Source organism: Chelmon rostratus, chromosome 14, assembly GCF_017976325.1.
Source record: "Chelmon rostratus isolate fCheRos1 chromosome 14, fCheRos1.pri, whole genome shotgun sequence".
In the NCBI taxonomy this organism is placed as follows: Eukaryota; Metazoa; Chordata; class Actinopteri; order Chaetodontiformes; family Chaetodontidae; genus Chelmon; species Chelmon rostratus.
The window spans coordinates 2,964,553-2,985,911 of record NC_055671.1 but is presented as its reverse complement, the minus strand read 5'-3'; the positions used below and the strand labels follow the sequence as shown (position 1 = coordinate 2,985,911).

Here is a 21,359-nt window from a genome sequence, read left to right as displayed (position 1 = left end):
GACGCCCAAGATTAGTGTCACTGATTCAGCATCTGACCAAATATGAAATATGGTCACAGTCTCTGCTTCTCTTCCTGAGTTATGGTGTTGAATAACGACCACCAAACTTTTTTATTTGTGTGAAATTCTTGTGCTATGGCCAAAAATGTGTTGCGTGGTCACAGTGACCTTTGACCTTTGACCACCAAAACCTAATCAGCTCATTTTCAGTCCAAGTGAACGTTCGTCCCCAAACTTGAAGAAACTGGTGTTCCTGAGACATCGAGTTGACGAGAATGGGACGTGCGTATGCATGTAAGTAAGCATGAATGGACAAACGACTCAAAAAAGACGTAAAGAAAACCATTCCTATGCATCGGAAAGAACAAAGAGCCCCATCTCATTTTGATGCTGTGTTGCGAACCTCAGCTGCTACTTTTCCCTCAGCCTCTCTCAGGGGACCATGTGTTATTGCTGGTCTACTCCCACAGTGAAATGCACACACTTCTTCTAAACTTCCTGATCAGCGGCAGCTTGGCCTCTGTGTGCCCCTATATGTGGTGCCCTGTAGTAGGAGGTGGAGATGGAGAGGCAAGTTCCCTTGAGAACTGAGGCTAATTCATTCTATATGGAAAAATGCCCTCTGCTGCTTCAGCAGGCTGCAAAGGCACCAGCATGTCTGGAGAGCAACATTATGCTTGTCAGCGGAGATGGACATAAACATTAGGCCCTCTTGTTAAAAACATAAACATGAGTGCCTTTCATTACTTACTAACCGCTTAATTTCCCAAAAAACAATGGGCACTGTAAGCATTTGTTTTCTAAGCTGAAGAGACAGTCTGACGGACGAGTACAACAATTAAGAGCAAGGAAGAAATTCTGACCTTCAGCAGATGCCCTGTTGTTAGGCCTGTTAGTATGCATGCGTGAGGCATGCACTTGCCAGTTCAGGAAAGTGAAATGCACAATTGCCTTCTCAGTGGAGGTCCATTACCGGAAACACAGACAGAGTCAACTTGTGGCAGCTCTCCATGTTTATCAGAGTGGATATTAATGGACACAGCTTGTCAAGTGATGTTCTCCAGCAAATGGTTAAAACAAGTCCATCAGCAGCTACGTGCTCAGGCACTCAGGCTTGGCTGATATGGAGGAAAGAGACACTGAGCAGAGTTGTGAATGGGCACTTTATCATGACGCGGCCTGTGCATGGTTATCTACAAATGGCAAATCCACCCAAGGATTCCTATCACCCCACTGGAAACAGGCCTATCTCAGTCTTATCTAGGAGCTATGCAGATATCAAAAGGGTTATGTTATCTATCAGATATCATGAAAAAGAATTTCTAATGAAATGTCAAACGTGTTTTAAGTCTGTCTGTGGGACACTGACATTTAAGAGGAAAAACCATAAATCTCTAAAGCAAGTCTGCATTTGACTGAGCTTTTGCCTGGAATAGACTGGAAAGCTAAAAAAAAAATGTGCTGTGAGTTTTTATCTACTCAGAAAAATATATAACACTCCCTCTTTTCAATACTGTCATCTGTGCCATGGAGCATCCTCTACTCTAGGGTGGGAATCCTATGGGACCGCATCAATACCCACTCTGCCTCTGGAAAACATCCACCATCACAGCAGTACCCAAGAAACCCCACCCTTCACAACCCAACCACCACCACCGACTGGTCACACTGATTTCACTAATCTTGAAAAGCCTGGAAAACTCATCCTGAATACCATCCTGTCAGCCGTCAGACCACACCTGGACCCCCACCAGTTTGACTGCATGGCAAAATGAGGAACCCTCCTCAACCCCCCTCCTCCAACATCTGGACTTTACCACAGTCCTCTCTGATGACTTCAGAGACAATTCAATACCACCAGACGAAGAACCTTCCCCACCTCAACAACCATCCACTGGATTCACAACGTCCTCGGCAACAGACCACAGACTGCTATATTAGACACAGTATCATCATCATCTGTCATCAGAACACCAGAGCACCTCAATGCTGTGTCCTCAGGCCAGGACTCTGTCACAGCCTATCAAAACTCATTCTTCACTTCACACAATGGAGCACTGATAACTACCTGCAGCTGAATGTGGACAAAACAAAAGAACTGGTCATTAGCACATCAGACACATCCCACACTGGACTGAACCTCAGACGCTGAGCACTCAGCAGCAAATGACACTGAACATACTCTCAATCATCCATCGGGACGGAGATACAGGATCATGAAATGCAAGAGAGCTCGCCTCAACAGAAGGTCAGTCCCCTCTGCCACTGAACAAACTGCCTCACTGACAATGTCGAGTGCTGGGATGTATGAGTGTCCAAGTATTAATGGAGACTCTGTGTTTTGTCTTTATCTGTATGCTGCTGTGTGTTTCTTTGTTGAACTGGCTGTGGAAACAGATCTCGCTCTGGAACATGAAGTCTTAAGTCTGATGTCTGCACACATAGTTTTATAAAACAACATTGCCATCAGATGAAGATGATGTAGACTTTTTTGATTTGAGTTTTCCAGGTGTTACACAGGTCAGCAGTGCATTAGGGCTCAACTCAGATTTCATCCTTTTTGCATGGGCGACTCCCTGTGCCTCTCTCTGCCAAAAGTGACAACAGCATTCATAAGCCTTATCGCCTGGCCTCAAAATGAGAAGGAGAGGTGACGTCATGCTCACGCCACACACCATTACTAAATACTGGAGTTTTAGACTTGGTGCCTTTGTTTAATCGATAAAGGGCCTTATTTTACAATGCTTCCCAAATGTTTTGCAGCTTAAGAGCAGCCATCCTTACCAAACAATAAGCTGTGTCGGTCCACTATGCAAGCAAGTTACTACTAACCGTATTTACACGCCTGTAATGTTAGGCTGTGACCTACAGTGGCTGTAGTAATTATGACAGGAGCAGAGGAGGAAGTCTGGTGATGTAAAAAAAAAAAAAAGAGCAATTCTGCATATGAAGAAATGTGAGTGGATGGATGGGTCAAACAAACACAGGCCTTTCACCCAGGAGACCATTGGTCATGTCTTATGTGACACGTCAGTAACATAATGTACTTAAGTTACATCACATATGTGACAATAACGCATTTATCTTAACTCATTTGGATAAACAAGTGCTGTTGTTGCTTAATGTTTCCCTCCCTCTGTACCTCAAGCTGATGTGTGGTGAGCTGGCTGCCGAGCATCCCCCAGACGGGTGCTACATGTTGGTGGTCGTGGTAAGTTTTGGGACTTTTGATCTTGTTGCAGGGGTCTTAAGTGCTCCTTATGGTGGCCTAGCTGTATTCTCAAAAAACACAGATGAAAATATGATGTGAAGTTGGGAAATATTTGATTCCTCACAGTGTGAACACCAGCTAGACAATGTGACAGCAAAGGCACAATTACACGTTAGCTGAATGTTGCATCTGATATTAATTTTACACATACTTAGTTCTAGCTCTGATCCACTAGCTGACTTTAACCTGATTATATGGGCATACAAGCACATGTATAGAACAGTCTCAGGTCTGAAATTGGGACAAAGGCCAAACTGTGGGGATACAAAGAAAAAACTAGGTCTTTAGCCACGTGACATGTAAGACGCAACACAGAAGTGACTAGAATTACACTGCCTGCATGGTAGGAATGTAGCAGCGCATGTTTTTCAGGCTTGTCAGTCTGTGAGCTGAGGATGAAACAATGACAGGAAATCAGCAGCTGTGCTGACAGCAACCTGTTCTGTCGGAAAAGATGTATCCTCAAGGTGATGGCACCAATTTAAATAATGCCAACAGCAGATTAAGGGGAAATTAATGATTTCCTCTGGAACAATTTGACAGGCAGAGGGTGATTTAAGGACTCGGCGTCGGCTGCTAATGACAGAGTTTGTTTCAGGCAGAGATGAATCTGTGAGGAAGATTTATTGGTTTTTACAAGGAACAATCTAGGACAAATAAGAACAGCCACAATTGACAGACAGACCTTCGGAGCTTTCTAATGCTTTATTAACAGCAGAACATCATGATTTCATGAGTCCTGCATAAAATTGCTATGCATGATCATCTCAGTCCAAGCATTGAATCATAATTACAACTTTATCAGTAATCATCTGTCCTTCAAGTCATTCTCCCCTTTTCATCCATTTCCTCTTATTATTCTTTTCCTCTCTGAATTTCTCTCAGCCTGTTAGACTCTTCATTGCTTTTGCTATTGTCCTATAACTTTTATTCTAATCCTCCTTTAAAGAGAGAAAATCAAAAATTTTCAATATCACTACAGTACATTATCAGTATAATTTCAAATCATTACACCAGCCACAATGTCACAAGGGATTTAAGTGTCATTTAATTAAAACACAACAATGATTATGGTTTAGTTGAGGTATTAAAAGACACAGGAAATGAAAATGAGACCAGGTCTGTTCCAGAGGGAGCCTTTTAAATGCTCGGCATCGTTTCCTGATTCAGAGCAAGAAACAGTTCCCGAAGTTTCACACCGGTGCTGAATACCGAGCTGCACAAAGCACACTGAAATCTTTCTATTCTCACAAAACAAAAACAATATTGAATTGAAACACAATAGCTTCCTTTCACATACTTACCCAGTACTCAGTACCATTTTGTTGTTCGGGCTATTCTGCAACCCTGATTGGAATTAGCAAAGAGAAGTTGGGGGTGTGGGGCATTATTCACAGCAAGACATGAGAAAAACTGGGAGAATTACATTTACCAGCAGTTCTCTCTTTGTAACGAGCTACATCAAAGACAGAAAAATACAAAATGTCTTTCCTGATCAGCTGCTTGGCCTCAATCAAAAACAATGTATAAAAATGGAAGGAAGATATCAATACCAAAAAAGAAAAAAAAAAGAAAAAAACATTTATTCACCCATATCACAAATAGAAATATATTCCATCTATTCTAGATCAACAGGTGTCTTCGAGATTATAAATTAATATCTGCTATTTGTATTTTATTTTATGCAGCATCTGTGTTTTTATTGACAGGGAATTGTTCAAATCTGCATTACCAGGAGAGACTGTGCTGAGGTAACCCACCGCCTGCTCCAACCCTGGTTTAAAACCTGAGAGTTCCCACCCACAGCAAAGACTCAGTCTAATCATTTATGCACACAAACTGAAGAAACTGGAGGCGGGGTCTACTGCCATTCAGACTCTGTTCAGTCTTCCAAGGACGAGTTGGAATTTTGCCCTCAAGCACTCATCCAGTTCTCTCTGTATGATCAGCTCCCAAAGGACTTTGCAAGTTTTAACTTGACCAACAAAATCTATTTGGAACTTCCAGGCAAAGAGAACAGACTGTTCTACTCAAAATGACCAGCCCGTATGCACGATTACTCACAGTTCCATCAGGTAGTTACAGTACAGCTACAGTACAGCCAGAATCCATGTAGTGAAGTTTGGAACAACGTATTCCAATGAGACTGAGCTGGATGGGGTGACTCAGATCCCCAGGGTATCTATCTATTTATTTTGCATATGATTAACTGAATTCACTGAGCATCAAAACAGTCAACAAGCCCATCAGGGCAACACCAGGCTTCTTGACTGCACCAAAGCATCTCTCTTCAAAGCTGCATGTCACGACTCCAGCCTCGAGAGTGAAAGAGAGGTAGAGGGGGAGAACAAAGCTGAAAAGCCTCAAGTTATCCATCCTGTATTTTGGGCCTATTTGCATATCACAGTTTTTTCTTCTTGTGTGGATGGAAGCAATCTCTTCTAACTTTAAATATTTGAAATGATAGTTGTGTCACCATCCTCCTCACTCTGCATCGCCTTCAGCAGTTCTCAAGAAGATGCACACAAGTTAGATAATGTGAAAAGAAACACACTCAGTAGTGGAAGGATTACGAAAAAATGATCAACTCATGATCACAGCATCGATGCCATAATAGGATGGTCAACTTCAGGGGTGAATCGATCCACTTTTTAACAAAATGCCCAGAGTTTTGAAGCACACATAAAATTGTGAGTCTAAATAAAGTCTCAGCTGTTTTTGTTTGTTTGTCTTTTTTACTTTAGGATGAATCTTTTATGGACATGATTGTGAGTATTAAGCAGCAATGCTGTGTCTCCATCTTCAGACAAACACATTTCTTTATAGTCCAACTCCTGCTAAAGTTAAAAGCATTGTGTTGGTGGAAACAGCACATGTAGGCACATTCCCTTAAAAATAGATGCAACCAAATCCTCTGTTGTCCAAAAGAACAGCTGGAACAAGGGGGTGTAGGCCTCTAGACTGCGACTAAAATGGTCGGACTCTCACTTTGTGAGAGTGTGTGAATCCAAATTTTACGTGGTCGCAATCGTTAGGCTGAGGCAAGTAGTGGTTGGGGTTATGATCGTGGTTATGGTTATAGGGTAAATCTAAAGTCCCAATTTCCCCAGAAGTGATGGAAACACAATAGCCTCACCAAAGTTTAGCCAAAAAGATTTATTAATAAACAGTCTATAACTGTGGGAGTAAGGTCATATTGCTGTGTTTTTAAAGTTTTTAAAAGAAACTAGAATTACCATCTCACCAATTAGTCAACAGCACACCAAAGTCTTATCAGTTCATCCTTGAGTCCCAGTGAACGCTTTTGCCAAATGTGAAAAAATTCCCTCAAGGTGTTCCTGAGACACTGCACTCATGAGAAAAGGATGGACAGACAAAGGGACAACTCGAAAACATAAAGCCTCCAGCCACGTCTGTCACCAGCACAGAGCCATAAAAAGTTTAAACTTGGAGAAGTTAGTACGGAGCCCTGGGGTGTGAAGACAATACTAAACGATAGCTGAATTAAATGGATGCACTAGAATAAAAGGGAGAAGGTATACTGAACACATGGGACTAAACAGAAGAGGGAGCCACAGAAAGGCCAAGTGTGAGCCAAAGCAGAGGCAGCGAGTGATGGAGGGAGTCAGGGCAGGAGACGAGCCAGTTCCTCGGTGGCCTCAGGTTAGTTTTGTTAGCTGCTGTATATGTCAGAAGGAGACACAGGAATGGCTGGCGAGTGCTGCACCTCTGCACTGCAGCTGTGTGGGTTGTCTCATAAATGATGAAAGTGATGCCTTTCCTTTCACAGGCCTATCTTCTATTTGGGATGGTTATGACGGCATGCAGAAAGACTGTACCACTGCTTTCAGTTTCAGCCAACTTTGTAACCGCATGTGTTCTTTGTCTCACTCTACGAGGTGGAGAGAGATAGAGATCATACCAAAAGTATCCATTGAAACAGAAATCCCACCCTGCTGTCTTATCAGTGGTAAACATGCTTGGAAAATCCTTGTAGCAGCTTTTAGGAACAGGGTTTGAAGGTACATAGTGAGAAATGTCAGAGGGACTGGCTCAGGAGCTGCTGTCAAGAGTGCTGTCTCAAAGAGACGGCAGTCCAGGGTGAAATACCTGAGCGCTGAGACTATCCTGAGAGACAGCTTGGTGGTGGTGGGTGTTATCTCTGACTGGTCCATAGGAGATCACCCTGGTATTTCCTCAATAAGGCCAGAAGAGCAAAGCTTCCAGTGGTTCCATTCCAGTCCCAAAGTTAAAATTAGACCTTAATACCCCTGGCCTCAGCAGAGAACATCGGGGTACAGCAGGTCTGGTCTTGCTTTGGCCTTGCTCTAGCTTGTAGCAGAATGGTAAACTACAATATTATATTAAGACTCTGCCTTTCTCTAAGAAGTGATTGATGCATACACACTAGTTCTTTAGACCTCGGGATTCAGTCAAAGGAATTAGGAATGGAATATGGTCTTAAAAGTCACAATTATCATAAACCAAAGTCGAGCTGTTATTTTATGTTAAAAACTCAAGAAAGTCTTTATTAATTTAATTTTTTCCCCTAACGAATCTCTATAGGAATAACTAAAAACAGTACAGATTTGATAAAATGTACCTAGCAAAGGTGTTGCAGACAATATAGACTATATAGTGTTGTTACACTTGGGCATATGTAATCTAAAGAAAAGTAATGAACTGCATGCTGCAAAGTTAAACTAACCTAACTGACACCAAGACAATGCAATGCATCCACACACCTTTTATCTCTGTTAAATGTAACATGTCATTATAATAAATAAATGCTATTTCTGCAATTTGCTATAATAACACTAAGAGGAATAATTTGAATACTAATAGGCTTAAAACTAATGGCAACTACCACTACAGCCACTGCCACTACTACTACTAATGATAATGATAATGATAATGGGAACATTAGAAAAAAAGAGGGAAATTAAGGCTAGCATTTTTAGTCATGAAGATGTTCATCTGGACTAAGTGGGAGAATGAGACCAGTATATTATCATGGAAGATATATACATTTAAGATGTGTGATGCCTTTTTCAGTTTTTCTGTGGAAATAAAGTGGTTTCTTGTTCATTAGAAAATCAGGCTTATTCCACAGGGAGGTAAATTTTGTGCAAAAGTGGTATTAGTGCTTTTGGAGAGGTGCCACCTGGCTGTCACAGCTGCTGCTGTTGTTACTGTTTTGAGACAAGGATGGCGTTTGATGGACGGGCTGAGAAACAGTGGTTCCGTCATCTGAATGTCTAAAACTGTTTGTTATATATCTAACCATGTGTTATCTGACTGATTGTGGTTTCACTTGAATATATACTGAAGCTATATTACTTACAACTTACAAGAACTTACAAGAAAATGGTGGAAAAATGTGGAGCTTCCTTGTGTTTTTGTAGAGTAGCCAATTGAATTCTTGGGATCTTGTTTTTCCACTTGAACTTGGAGATGATTGAATCCAGAGATTTGAATCAGGTGGGTTGAGTTCAATAGATGGATGCTTATTACATTTAACCTACGTCTCATACACAACGTAAGTTAAACCGTGAGCTTTTCCTAAACATAACCAAGTACTTTTGTTACCTAAACCAAACCAAACAGCGCCCGTTTCACATTAACCACGTGTTTGTTATTGTCACTGTAACAACACAGGTCACATGACTATGAGGACAAATGACAAGGGTCACCTGACTTTTTTCTTTTCTTGCACGTCCAAACCTCATAAAATGCAGACGGCATTAAATTACACGTCAGAGCTTAATGTGGACAGGGTTAGACGACACGTGAAATGTCCTTAAAAGTGGCGAGCTATTTATACAGCGGCACAGTCACTCTCCACCTCAGCAACAACAGATTCAATTATTGTGCACTGTGTGCACCGAATGTTTGAAATCATTGTAATACAGCAATGAAAAAAACTACCGGCTATGCCTTTGGGCTATTCCTCTGTTAGCTCACACTACAATACATAAGCTGGTTATGTATAATAATACAAATATGATGAGTAAAGGGAGCCGGAAGTTATGTAAACAGGGCTTAGGAACATAGTTTTTTCAGATGTCTGAAATCTCCAGGCCAAGATTTCAGCTGGGCTAAACTCTGAAATAACTCTAAATGACAAGCAATCATGTCTGTGCAATGGCGCTTGTCTCTACAGTCCGTGCTCTGTCTGTTCACTGCTGCTGATTTTTAATACACACTCTCACAGGCATCACGCTGACGTTTTAGCACTAAAAGTATGTTTTCGGCCCTTAGGTGGGCGGATTTTTCGGGATCTGTCAGAAACTGCAGAAAATACCATACAATGTCTGTACACTCAGCTGGGCGTAGCAGGAGTACCAACTAGCCAAGTTCAATGCAGCTGCGGTACGGAAAGTTTCACAATGCCACCTCAATCTCTGGACTGATATGACAACTTCTGCCACCATTAGCATTTCAGTCAGGCAACATGGTGTAGCACTTTTTACAAGGAGCACAGATAATTGGCCATATCTGGCCGAGTTCTAATGAATGACATGACACATGCTGAAAGGGTGCTGTCAAGGAGTAAATGTGAAGATGTGCCACGCTTTGTCGTGTCTTGCCAACAGGGTTCTGGAATTGAACCCCCTTAATACCACCTCGAGAAATGCAACGAGTGCTTAATAAAAACGCCTCTGAAAAGAAATAGATTAAAAAAGGTGTTGACAAAGAGTAACAAGGGATTTAACAAGTCCATCTCAAGGAAAAACTGTCGGAGCACTATGAGATCCGTACTCTGATCTGGCAGCAGCTATTCACTGAAGTCCTGGCCAGGAGAAACAGAGCGACAGAGGGAGTCTTCCTCAGTAACAGAGCAACAGTGGCAGGGTGGCACAGTTGCAGATGTCAGTCAGCATCCACTTTTTTGAAGCTTCCTCCAGCAAAACACTGATCGCTATTCTGTATGTGACCCTGAAGACAACCAAACTAGGTTGAAACCAAGTATGTGGCTGGACTGTGTATGATCAGTGCTGTCTTTCTTTTGAAAGGCATCTGCAGCTTTAGTGGTCCCAGGAATATTTGTGTTTCAAAGTGGACTGGAATAGCATATCATTAAGCTACTTGCTTGCCATTGCTATTGTCGATTAACTACCCATTTCCATTTGCGGGATGTCTCAAACCACATCCTACTTCACCCTTATCCCACTAGTGATAGCCCTAGAGGGTGTATCATAACGGCAGCTTCTATGGGTGTAGGTATTGCCCTTTCAGCTGGGGGACATGCCTGTTCCTTTAACTGGCTGAAGCTAAAGCTGTTTTGGAAAATGGTTGTCTGGTCTCAGCTCAATATAGTGGGCATAGACTCTAAGTCTTGGGTGAATGTGTGGAGAAAATGGCTGGTGGAAATGGTGAGAGTTAGAAATATAAACAAGTCACAGATTCAAATGGACATAGGTAAGCAACTTTCTATAATGTTCAGCAGCTTCTCTGTAAGACTTTGTCTAGTTGGGTAAATTCACACAAGCCCAGAAAACCAGAACAAATGCAATGTTTGTGACTCTGTACATGATCTATCAGAGAAAAGCCTATCCGTGATATGGCAGAGTGAGACAGAAAAAGCAAGAGACACAGGGAGTCAGAAGAAGGGAAAAGAACAACACCCACGGCTAGAAAAGTACATTCACTGCACGCAAGTCCAAGCCAGTAAACACAAGTTTAAGTCAAGCACAATGCCAGGGTTTACTGTGGCTCTTCAGACCATTCAAAGGAATAATCTCTCAATTAATGCATAGACCTTGCAAACAAACAGCACAGCTCCGGCAAAGAAACGTTTCAACAGAACGCCAAACAGATTTTTGATGGTGGGGTGTCTAGGGCAACCATTTCCAAATTCCACAGCCTCAATTTTCACAAAGCGCAGCGATGAGGTGGGCATACTTTGTTGATTGAAATCAATTATACCAAGGAGATCTTTAGAATTCGTATGTTGGTGGGTGCGTTTGAGATTAAGACCTTGAGACCTGTAATTTTCTCCTTGTGCTAGGTGTTCCAGTTGTTGCAAGCAGTGTTCTCTAAAAAGGAAAGCTTCCAAAAATATTGCAAAGTGAGCTTGACTTCTTCTTTAAAATAGAGTAGCACTCTGTTTCAGATTGTCATTTCAATATGATGCATGAAACATTAATATAAAAGCTTAAAACACAGACAGAGCCTTAACAGCTGTCAACATTTAACCCTTCTCCAAATTTCAACGCTGCAGCTTCTGTTTAATTTTCAGCCAAACCTACACATGAACAAAACGCTGCAGCATTTAGCAGCTGACAGGAGTCCTGAAATTATATCTATTCCTATCACTATTCCACCAGCACACACATGCACCGCAAGTGTTACAGAGGAAGAATAGAAAGTGTTCAAATCCTACATACAGTCTCGCTCAACTATAATTACATTATATTAATGGTTTCATTTCTGAGGCTCTGACCATTGTCTATCCTGTAAAAAGGCTGCAGTTACAATACCTGTGACACAGAGAATAACTGTCTGCTGTGTGCTGCTGTATATTTAAACATGGTGCTAGTAGTAGCTGTGATGGACACCTTTTTCATCTCTTCTTTTTGTTTCGTAAAGGACTTCACATCCTTGTCCCGACAGATCAGAGGGATGGACTAACCTTTTCTCTTCAAGTCTTTAATGCTCAATAAATACAGATCTTAATGCTGTACAGTGCAGCAACAGCAGACTTCAAAGCTTAAATTCAGCGGTAATCCCCTTAAGATGTATGAATTTGAAACTCCTGCAGATTGTGTGAATATGAGGATGAGAGCGGGCAGCATTCCTGCTTCACAGCACTGAAACCTGAGCGGCTCGACAGACTATAGAGCCACAACTAATGTCATATGTGAAACATCATGTTGAACCACCAACAGCTTCACAGGCACAGAGGTGGCTGTCAGCTTTAAAACCAAAAGCCTGGGCTTCAGGCTGCATAAGGTTTAGGATTACCAACAGAAACAGCATGCTGGAGGGATAACAGCAAGATACACCCCCAAGATTTTAAGGAAAGTAAAGGAAGGGATTGTATAAACATCACAAATCCTGTGTTATAGACTGCAAAATACCTCATGAATTCTACCGAATAATGAAATGTGTTCAGCATTTTGTGAGCCTGTAAAATTTAGCTTGCATCTGACTTTTTGTCTGAATTTAATTCTCGACTTTTGACATTGCTTTGGGTTTCAAAAACCTTGTGTGGTCAAATATTTCACAAGATAGAAAGTACAGTTTTTGCCTGCTGGGGTGACAAATCTTCCATGTTCAGTGTCTGCAAACTGTACTCGGCTCAGACAGGATGTTACAGGAAGAAAAACAAACAAAAGCTTTAAAGTGAAGCCTTTTCTTTCCAAAGTGGCCTTAATTGAGCCAGATCTTAAGACCCCCATGGCGACACTTTGTTTGGTCAGGTTCCCACTGGTATACTTTTATGTTAGTCCCACAATAAACCAGGAACCCAATTAAAAGAAGACGAATCTAGGCTTACCTCTCATTGTAGCCCAAGGTCAGGACTTTCAGTTCCTCCTACTTTAGATTCTCATCTGACTTTCTTAACTCAAAAGCACTGCTGCAGGCAAACATTAGTAGCTTTGTGCATCTAAATGTTTTATTCCCAGGTGGTCCCAAACTGCTGAATATACTGAGGATCCAGCCTTTTTGAACGAGAAAAATGTTTGTTCAATGGTCTTTGGAAATGAGGAGACACGTTTACACAATTGAATCCTCCTCTTCTCCCAGTTCTAACTACCTTGCGCATCAAGGTGTGTTTATCATTCGTGTCGTGGTTAGGCTACCACCAGAAGTCGATTTACCCCTCTCTAGGAAAACAACGCAGAGGATACAGCACAGTACAATTTCAATCAGATTCACTTCCACTTCCCCTGACCTACTTGCTGTGTATTTTTTTTACTTTCCTTTATCTTAAGGATTTCTTCTGCAGAATTCTACATTTTCTAGGATTTGTCTTGCGTTTGCACTCACACAGGGACCTTGTAAAAAACCAAAAAATGGCCACATTGGCTACAATGCTCTCCTCCTGCCAAATTGCTGCATTAATTAACCAATATTTCAAATCCAGAGTGTAGTTGTACCGTTTCCTACAGCTCCTCTTCCTCTCTGTACAACCCAAAACATAAGACAAAGTACTGTATTTTATGGGGCTAGAACAGTGACTTTGAATTTTGGCATCAGAGATAAAATTTGGCACTGAACCAAAAAAGTTTAACTAAAAAATAAAACGAACAATCAAAATGATTTCATTTTATTTTTATATTTTTGGTATTTTGATGCTGTATGCGAGGCGTGTGGTCACGTCACAGGCTTTGGAGTAGACCTCGGATTCAGAGTGACGTTTTCTCATTTCCCAATAAAAGAAAGCAGAAGTGATTCACCATGTCTTCATTGGAAAGTTAGAATTAAGAGAACATGGCGGTTCATTTGAGTCAGCCTGCTGAGTCCAAAGCATCTTGTCTGTTCATTTACAATATTCAAGCACTGTTATTTTGATGCTTACAAAGAATCCAAAAGCTGAACTGCTGGAGACGTGGTAGGTGGCGGACACTTTAGCTGCAAGTGGTTTAACACAAACATGGTGATCTACAACTGTAGTGCTTTCATCAAGCATTAGGAACCTTCAGGGGAAAACACAAGATGAATGCTTGCTTTGTGAAGCCACTGGGACGCACCAATTAAATGTAGCAAACAATGTCAACATGACCCACTTTCCTGTCTCCTCTTGTGCCTATGTCCTCAGCTACCAGTCTCTGTCAAGGCAGAAGTTAACACACACTACCCTGCCTGTACAGTATTTGTTCAAAACACAGCACTGTGCCCTGTGCCCCCCACCAGGCATGTTTATACCCTACATACATATACACGGTGTAACACAATCCTTTGGCATGCAGAGAAACGCTCCTCTGTCAAATCCAGTTGCTTTTAAGATGATCAGACTAGTGTGCAAACTGACAACCTGCTTGTGCACAAATGAAATATTGTGAAATAAAAGCATGAGGAAGCCACAGAGGAGACGTCTCGCTGACAAATCTAATTATCTTGAAGAGAGTGGCCTGGTGTCTTTTCAAAATGCCACAGTTATTTTGACCACGTTAAAAAATGCATAAGATTCAGCCTGATTAAATATGCAGCCCATGCAGACAGTTGTCAGCATATCTGCATCACATCGATTCAAAGTTTCTTATGGCAAAAATAATCAAGCAGCTGATGGCAGGTCACTATTCAAGTATTAAATGAGGTATCAAGCCTCATTTTTAGCTTAACAGAACCTTTCTGACCTGAACCTGTCAGGAACGCAGGTCAAACAACAAGTCAAATACTTGCAACTCAAATATCAGGCGTACTCATGTTCATACAGATGAAGTCTGTGAGTTTAGCCTGTATAGTCCACTTGGCATTTAATAGGCATCTGAGAGAATACACAATGAACTTTTAACGACTACGTCCAGCTGGTAGCAAGCCTTTTCATAGTGCTCCATTGTACAGAGTGTGCAGCAGGGTTCCTACTTTCATGGGCTTTGGTGGGCTCTATGTCATAAATAGCTAATTCAATGGTCATACTATTTAAAGCCCCATAAATGCATCCAGGATGCCGACTCAGTATAGTGACCGGATGCTCAATGCCAATCCTGAGACCTGCATTTCTTCATGAACTCAGATTCAGAGTCTGAAAGCAAAACTATTATGTGCAATGTCGCCATTATGTTTGCAGTTTCCAAGTATCTTTTTCCTGTGAGGTAGGGCATTGCAGTCAAAGGCATATGAAATCTAAACAGTGCTGAACAGTTTTCTTGCAGACCTCCTTCAACTTTTTCTCCTCTTTTGTTCCTTTTAGGAGCCACTCTCCGCTGCATCCAGCTAATTGACATCCAATGCTGCAATTATGACTACTGGTTATAGGAGTCCAGGCCTAGTTAAGACTTCTTTCATGGTTATTGATTTTTTTGTGTGTTTTGAGTGAGTCTTAACAGGAACCCGGGAGGTTTTTCACCATTGAGTTCAGCTTGCCCTCTTTAAGAGAGTGAGGTTAGTCTGGAATAAAGACAGTCGCTGAGTCTTACAAATATCTCAGCTAAGGTTTGACTTGCCAGCTCAAGACATCAGGTCATTTCAGTCCTCAGTATCAGAGTTCAAGGTTCACTTTCAGTACAGAATATAAGCCAAAATTCATCAGATTCATAAGTGTGTCTGTCCTCGAGGGTGGCCCAACGAACAGATCAGTGTCTTCACATTCCACCCCTTCTCTCTTCTAGTTGGCTAATGTATTCAGCAACTACAAAGTGTGCAGCACATTGCAAATACAGTTATTCTATCTTTTATTTAAAGCTTATCTAACAGAGCCTCTCAGTGGCCCTCTCTATGCTGTGTGGCTAGGGCTTCTGGGTAGGAAAAACCTCTTATCTACATAAATAATAGTGTTTTTGCGCACAGCATGCTCATTCCAAATGTAACGCATCCATTCAGGGCCCTAATCACGCATGCACATACACAGCACAAGCAACTATGCAAATGTGGAAATATCTCTTGGACCACATTCACAAGCCTTTCTTTGACCGCTGATTAAAAATATAACAATCTTCATGATAAGACTTTCATTTTCATGTACGTACAGCAGGGAGTGTGCAGGGGAATTAAGAAAGTAGATTTTCCTGAGGTAATTGAGCTCGGTCTAATAAAAGGTCACATCTCTGTTACAGCTGAAACGATTCCACTAACAGCTGCAGACAGAGTGAGAGGCATGAGGAGTCTTCAGAGGATGACTACCGGCTGGCACCAAAAAGGTTGCAGAATGGTAAAAAACATCAGACGCTTTGTCATACTGCTTTGGTAAGATTTTTATGACCATCATCTAGCTTCACCAACTTCTACACCATCATCAGGTGACTTACTACTGTTTTTCACCCGTAAATGGAAGCAAACAGAAGAGCCCCCCAGCCTCCACACTTTCCTGTCACTCTCTGTTACTGTCTAGTGGCATTCCATAACAGATAATCTAATGATTCCTCAGTAAAGTTAATTTTTACATGTCTTCCTGAGCTTGGTAGAGTACTTTAAGTCTCATCCTGTCATCAGGAACAGAACATCAATCTCACAATTCTACAGAGGGTAAAAACATTACTGGTACACATGGAAAAAAGTCCTCCCTAGATTAAATTCAGAACACACTGCTTGACTTGTTTTGCCCAGCAACAACTGAGTCGATAAATCAGAATGCAAAAGCATGATAACATAAGTAACTTTACTGCTTTCAATGACTGCTGCCTCACTCCATCAGCACGTCCTCACAAAGCTGCAGCTCCCCTGCTGAGATTTGGGCAAACACCGTGTTTAACTTCTCGGATTGATGCGCACTATCCTGGACCTGTCAAATGACTTCATCATGACAACATTACTAGATGAACACAGCGTGACACTCACCACAAGGTAAAAAGTGAAATGCACATGAGTCATACCGCCATACCGTCATGTGACTAGTTGTACAGCGTGTGTGTGAGTGTGTACTGATCTGGGTTTACCCATGATCTCATTTAGTTTCATTTTTCTTCACTTACTACGGCTACTGTCGCTGCTCGTTCCTGGACATTTCGGTGAGTAAGGTGCTTTTTGTTGGGAAAGTTGCTGAAAACTGCCATGGGGGAAGCCCTCTGTACTGCACAACACACAAGCTAGCCCACTGTGAGGCCCCAACATTAGACACACTTCTCACCTTGACAAAAGGGACTGGGGGGATCTAATCCCCACTGAGAAAATCATATATTATCAAGATGGTCTGATTCTGGCGTGTCCTCTCTCACTAGCCTCCTCCTGCAGTTTGGCAGCTTTTCTCTGTTAATGGTGCAATGTGCAGGGTTTTTTAGACACAGATACCTACAAATACCTAAACACAAAGAGCAGCCAGGGAACACAGTGTCCACTCAACCCTGGCCATGTTGGTGTAGATTCATTAAACTGTGCTGATAGGTCAGGTCACACTCCTTTGTCATAAAGCAACATAGCCCGGCCAGGCGGGTAAGCATGTGTCTTCTTCTGTGTCCACACACAGGATTCTTGAAAATACCTTTTCCTGTTTAACAGCAAAAGCATCTTGCTCACTATTGTATTTTTGCAGCAGTGAGAGGACAGATTATTAAAGATGTCCAGGCACCATGCATGCCTTGGAATCTTTATTTATTTGTTAATGTGTTTTTTATTTCCATGCGAATGTGGGAAAAACAAGTGAATTAATTCAACTGAGCCACATTTTGTCTGTCCAGGCTGCCGACTGAAGCGTTAATCCAGCTCAAGTGAGGAAATTAGGCCCTCTGGGCTGGAAACTGTAGTGCTGAATCAGTAGTATTGCCCTTACTGTACACTTATTACCATGACCACATTTTAAAACACTGATTTCAACATTTACCCTGATTGGTGATCTCACCACCATGACACCCCAAGCTGCCTCAGCTTTAAGATGTCACTGTTGTTGGCTCACTGGTAGCTCATGGGAGGCGGAATTATCTTAACGTTTACGGGAACCTTGTAAACCTTTAACCCCTTTCTGATGACAATAGCTAAGTTATGGGATGTTGATGCAACGTGTTTGAACAGTTGGGTGGGGGCTTTATGAATAACAGATCAAAGCAAAGCCATCAGACAGAAAGATTTAGGTGGTGCTTCAAACTGACTGTGACCTTTTGGAAATCAGCTACTAGAGATGTTGAATGAAGGTAGTTGAAGGTAGCTGCCCCCCTTCTGTCTTCATACATCCACCCCCAACTCCTCTCCTCCCTTACCACCACCGACGCCCACCAAGGTATTTTCCCTCCAGAAAAAGATGAGTCGTTTTACATGTCGGGGCAAATGGAGGTAACATTTCTAACCATCTCGTCCCCCCAGCTAAAATGCAACTGCATACCACACCCATTATCTTGTCTGGCTGCCCCGACTCAGCAGTATTAACCCCATTTTTTGTTTTGTTTTTTTAAGAGAGGCAGTTCAGTTTACCGGCCGAAAACATTTGGAGCTTAGGTCCATTTCAAAGTGCATGTGTGGAATATAATTACAGCCTGGAATGAATTATAACCTGTGTTCAAAAAGGATCAAAACTCGACACCAAAGGAACAGGTACTATCATGTAATAATAATGGGGGCTGAATCCTCTGAGAAAAGCAGTGTGATATGAATGGAAAATAAGAAATTTACATATACTATTGCAATAAGATGGAGAGACACGGTGCCACTGGGAGGATTAATTGTTTATCTGGCAATGCACCAATGTGGTAGACTTGTAGAGTATGTTTTTAACTGGTTGTTAATAGATGTCTGGCAGGCAGCAGGACTTCTAAAAAGAGTCAACAATGATCATTGAGATCAGTGGTTGACAATGTTTTGGTGACTGAGTGACAATTTGGGGAGCCATCATATGATTGAAGGCCACACAGGAAAATCCATGAACTTGTCATTTGTGATTGGTCTCATAATAACATATAAGATTAAATTCCTCATGACTCCTCTGGGGGTGTTGTGGGCTTATCACAGAAAGTTACATTTTATTCAAATTTAACTTTTATGAATCCTCCTTTGTTGCATGAGTTTTGGTTAGTGATGTCAACAACAAAAATAACACCAAAACTCCAAATTAAATCTGGCCTGCAGTCCTGCGTCACCTCTGGGTTAGTTTCGGTTGACTTGCTTTCACTTCCTCCTGTGCTTCCTCCTGCCACTAAAGGCTTCTGACAATGACCTTTCTAAAAAGCCAAAACATGACCACAAATTATTTCCATACATTTAAGGACACTGACAACTACAATAGACCTGCACTGTCTGGCTGAGGTTAGTGGAACAAAAGCCCTCTAATAAAGGGGACAGGACTTCAAGTCTGTTTTATGGAGTACTGATTGCCTTAGTGGGTGTTTAGACCAGAAAAAGCAAGAGCTCATTTGGTGTAGCTTGAGGTTTCAGTGAGACGTGACATATGAACCAGGAAGTCCAGTTTGAGCAAGAGATTCATGGGTGAGGTCTCAAAAGCCTCAGTATTCAGTACAGTTTACAACTCGAGAGTTGGCTCAGTGACAATCATTCTGTCTTTTGTTGCAATGATCATGAGATAAACAGGAATATGTGTACTTGCATACATGTGTATGTATGACGCCACTGCAGTGTCTTGCCAAATAAGGGGTAGGGTGCACTGGCAAAAGCTGATCCAGGTTCACATTTTTTTTCCATGACTCTTTTTTTTGTGCAGGAGCCTCTGCACTGGTGGCGTCCCCATTGTGACAAAGGAGAGCTGCCATTCCAATGAATGAGGTGACTGCATTTTTTCACAGGGTGCTAATGGCAGTCCTAATACTAGAGCCTCCTTCCCACCACAACGGTCCTGACTATATGTCATTATGTGCGTGACTAGCTTTTATATTTTAACAGCCCCTGGCCAGTGCTTAACTATGCACCCTAAAGTGTGTTTAAAAGCAGTTTATGTCAGGCCTTGGAGCTCTCTCCTTGTCTGTAGGAGACACTCTTAGTAACATCCTATAGCCACAAGAGCATTTTTAAGTGGTCTTTAGTGCAGTGCTAAGATGTCCCACCCAGACCCAAAACATTTACTATGACACCTTCTCTGAATAATATGAATGTGTTCATTTTTTACCAGCATTAAACACCTAATGTGACCTCTCTTAAAAAGCCACTCTCTGTTACTAATAATGACTTTTCAGTGTTAATCATGCACCTATAGATTTTTTCAATACTCCATACATTGCTGTATCCCCTTACATCTGTGCCGGCAGTTTACCCCTCTAAAGTCACCCTGAAAAGCTTCCCATGGCTTCAAAATTTCAAGTCTGAAAGTCCCTTTGAAAGCATTGCCCCTTTGATGTGAGGAATGCTACAGATCAGGCTGGAAACTGACTTCAGCTGCTATCTGCCATTATGTGGAAGATAAATATGGATTTCATCATCAATTAAAAAAAGCATGCCTTCCCTCCTCCTGCGGAGTCACTGATCCAGAGACAGACCAGATAGCATCAACTGATAGAGACGGTGCCCCTGGCTGTGTCGGGTGTCGACCACCAATGACCCCCCTCCCGCCCGACCCTCCGCCACACACATACACACCCACTCAGCCATCAGTCAGACAGGCTGCCAGCCCTCCACCCACTCTGACAAAAAGCAGCTCTGTGAACAGCGAGAGGCAGCCGGTGACACAGACACAACTCAGAGATAAGAGCTGGGAGAAGAAAAAAAAACATTTTCTGACTTAATCTGTGTAAGTGACACAAGACAATGTCAGTGGTGCCAGCGCTGGTGATAGTTTAGTAGAACTATTTCAAAGCCAAGTGCTTGTTTTCTCACCAGGGAAATCCATTCACTGTCAGCTTCAGAGACATACACAGCCACTCAGCCACTGATTCCCAAAACATGGCTTTGCGCGCCCCAGGGGCAGTTTTCCTTTTCAGGAGGAGGTCGCACCCTCCAGCATGGTGAATATTCAGCTGCTTTAGAAATGGACTCGTCTGATTAGATAGTTCATTATTCCACAGCGGCGGAAAGAGTCCCAGTCATTTTTTCCAAATACCCAGAGCATTCAGAAAAAAACTGTAAGATACCCTCAAGCGAAGTCAGAAGTCTTGAAATGTTTTTTTTTTATTTGTTTTGTTTGTTTATTTTTCCCATTCAAGCACATGCAATAATAAACACACACTCAGCCACACTTAACCCACACAAACAGAGGCTTGGATTACAACAGAAGATAAACAACCACATCCCTAATTACAAGCAAATGATCTGATAGCCGCGATTTCACCCCAGGGTTCAGACCCAGCTCCATGACACCACATTGCTGCTCCACAGAGCCTGGCTGGGGGTGGGGGCTGTCTGCCAGGGAGCTGCCTTTCTTTAAGTACATGCCTTGGAGGCTCGTAGAGGGTAAACTCACCTGTGTTCAGTTTACCCACCTGTTTACGTTCAGGCACAACATTTATAACTCTTTATGAATTCATAGCTAACGCTAACTGTGAATTACTATTATTACTGCTATTATTAAGCGTTAATAGGCGGATAAAGTTCAGCTACGCGTCCTTTTCTT

General features: G+C 42.0%; 1 protein-coding gene across 3 annotated transcripts in view; it reads right to left on the bottom strand.

Moving 5' to 3' along the window:
- The window catches only part of alcama (activated leukocyte cell adhesion molecule a), a 64,656-nt gene that overhangs the window by 42,512 nt on the left and 785 nt on the right, over nt 1–21,359 (bottom strand). The window lies entirely within an intron of this gene.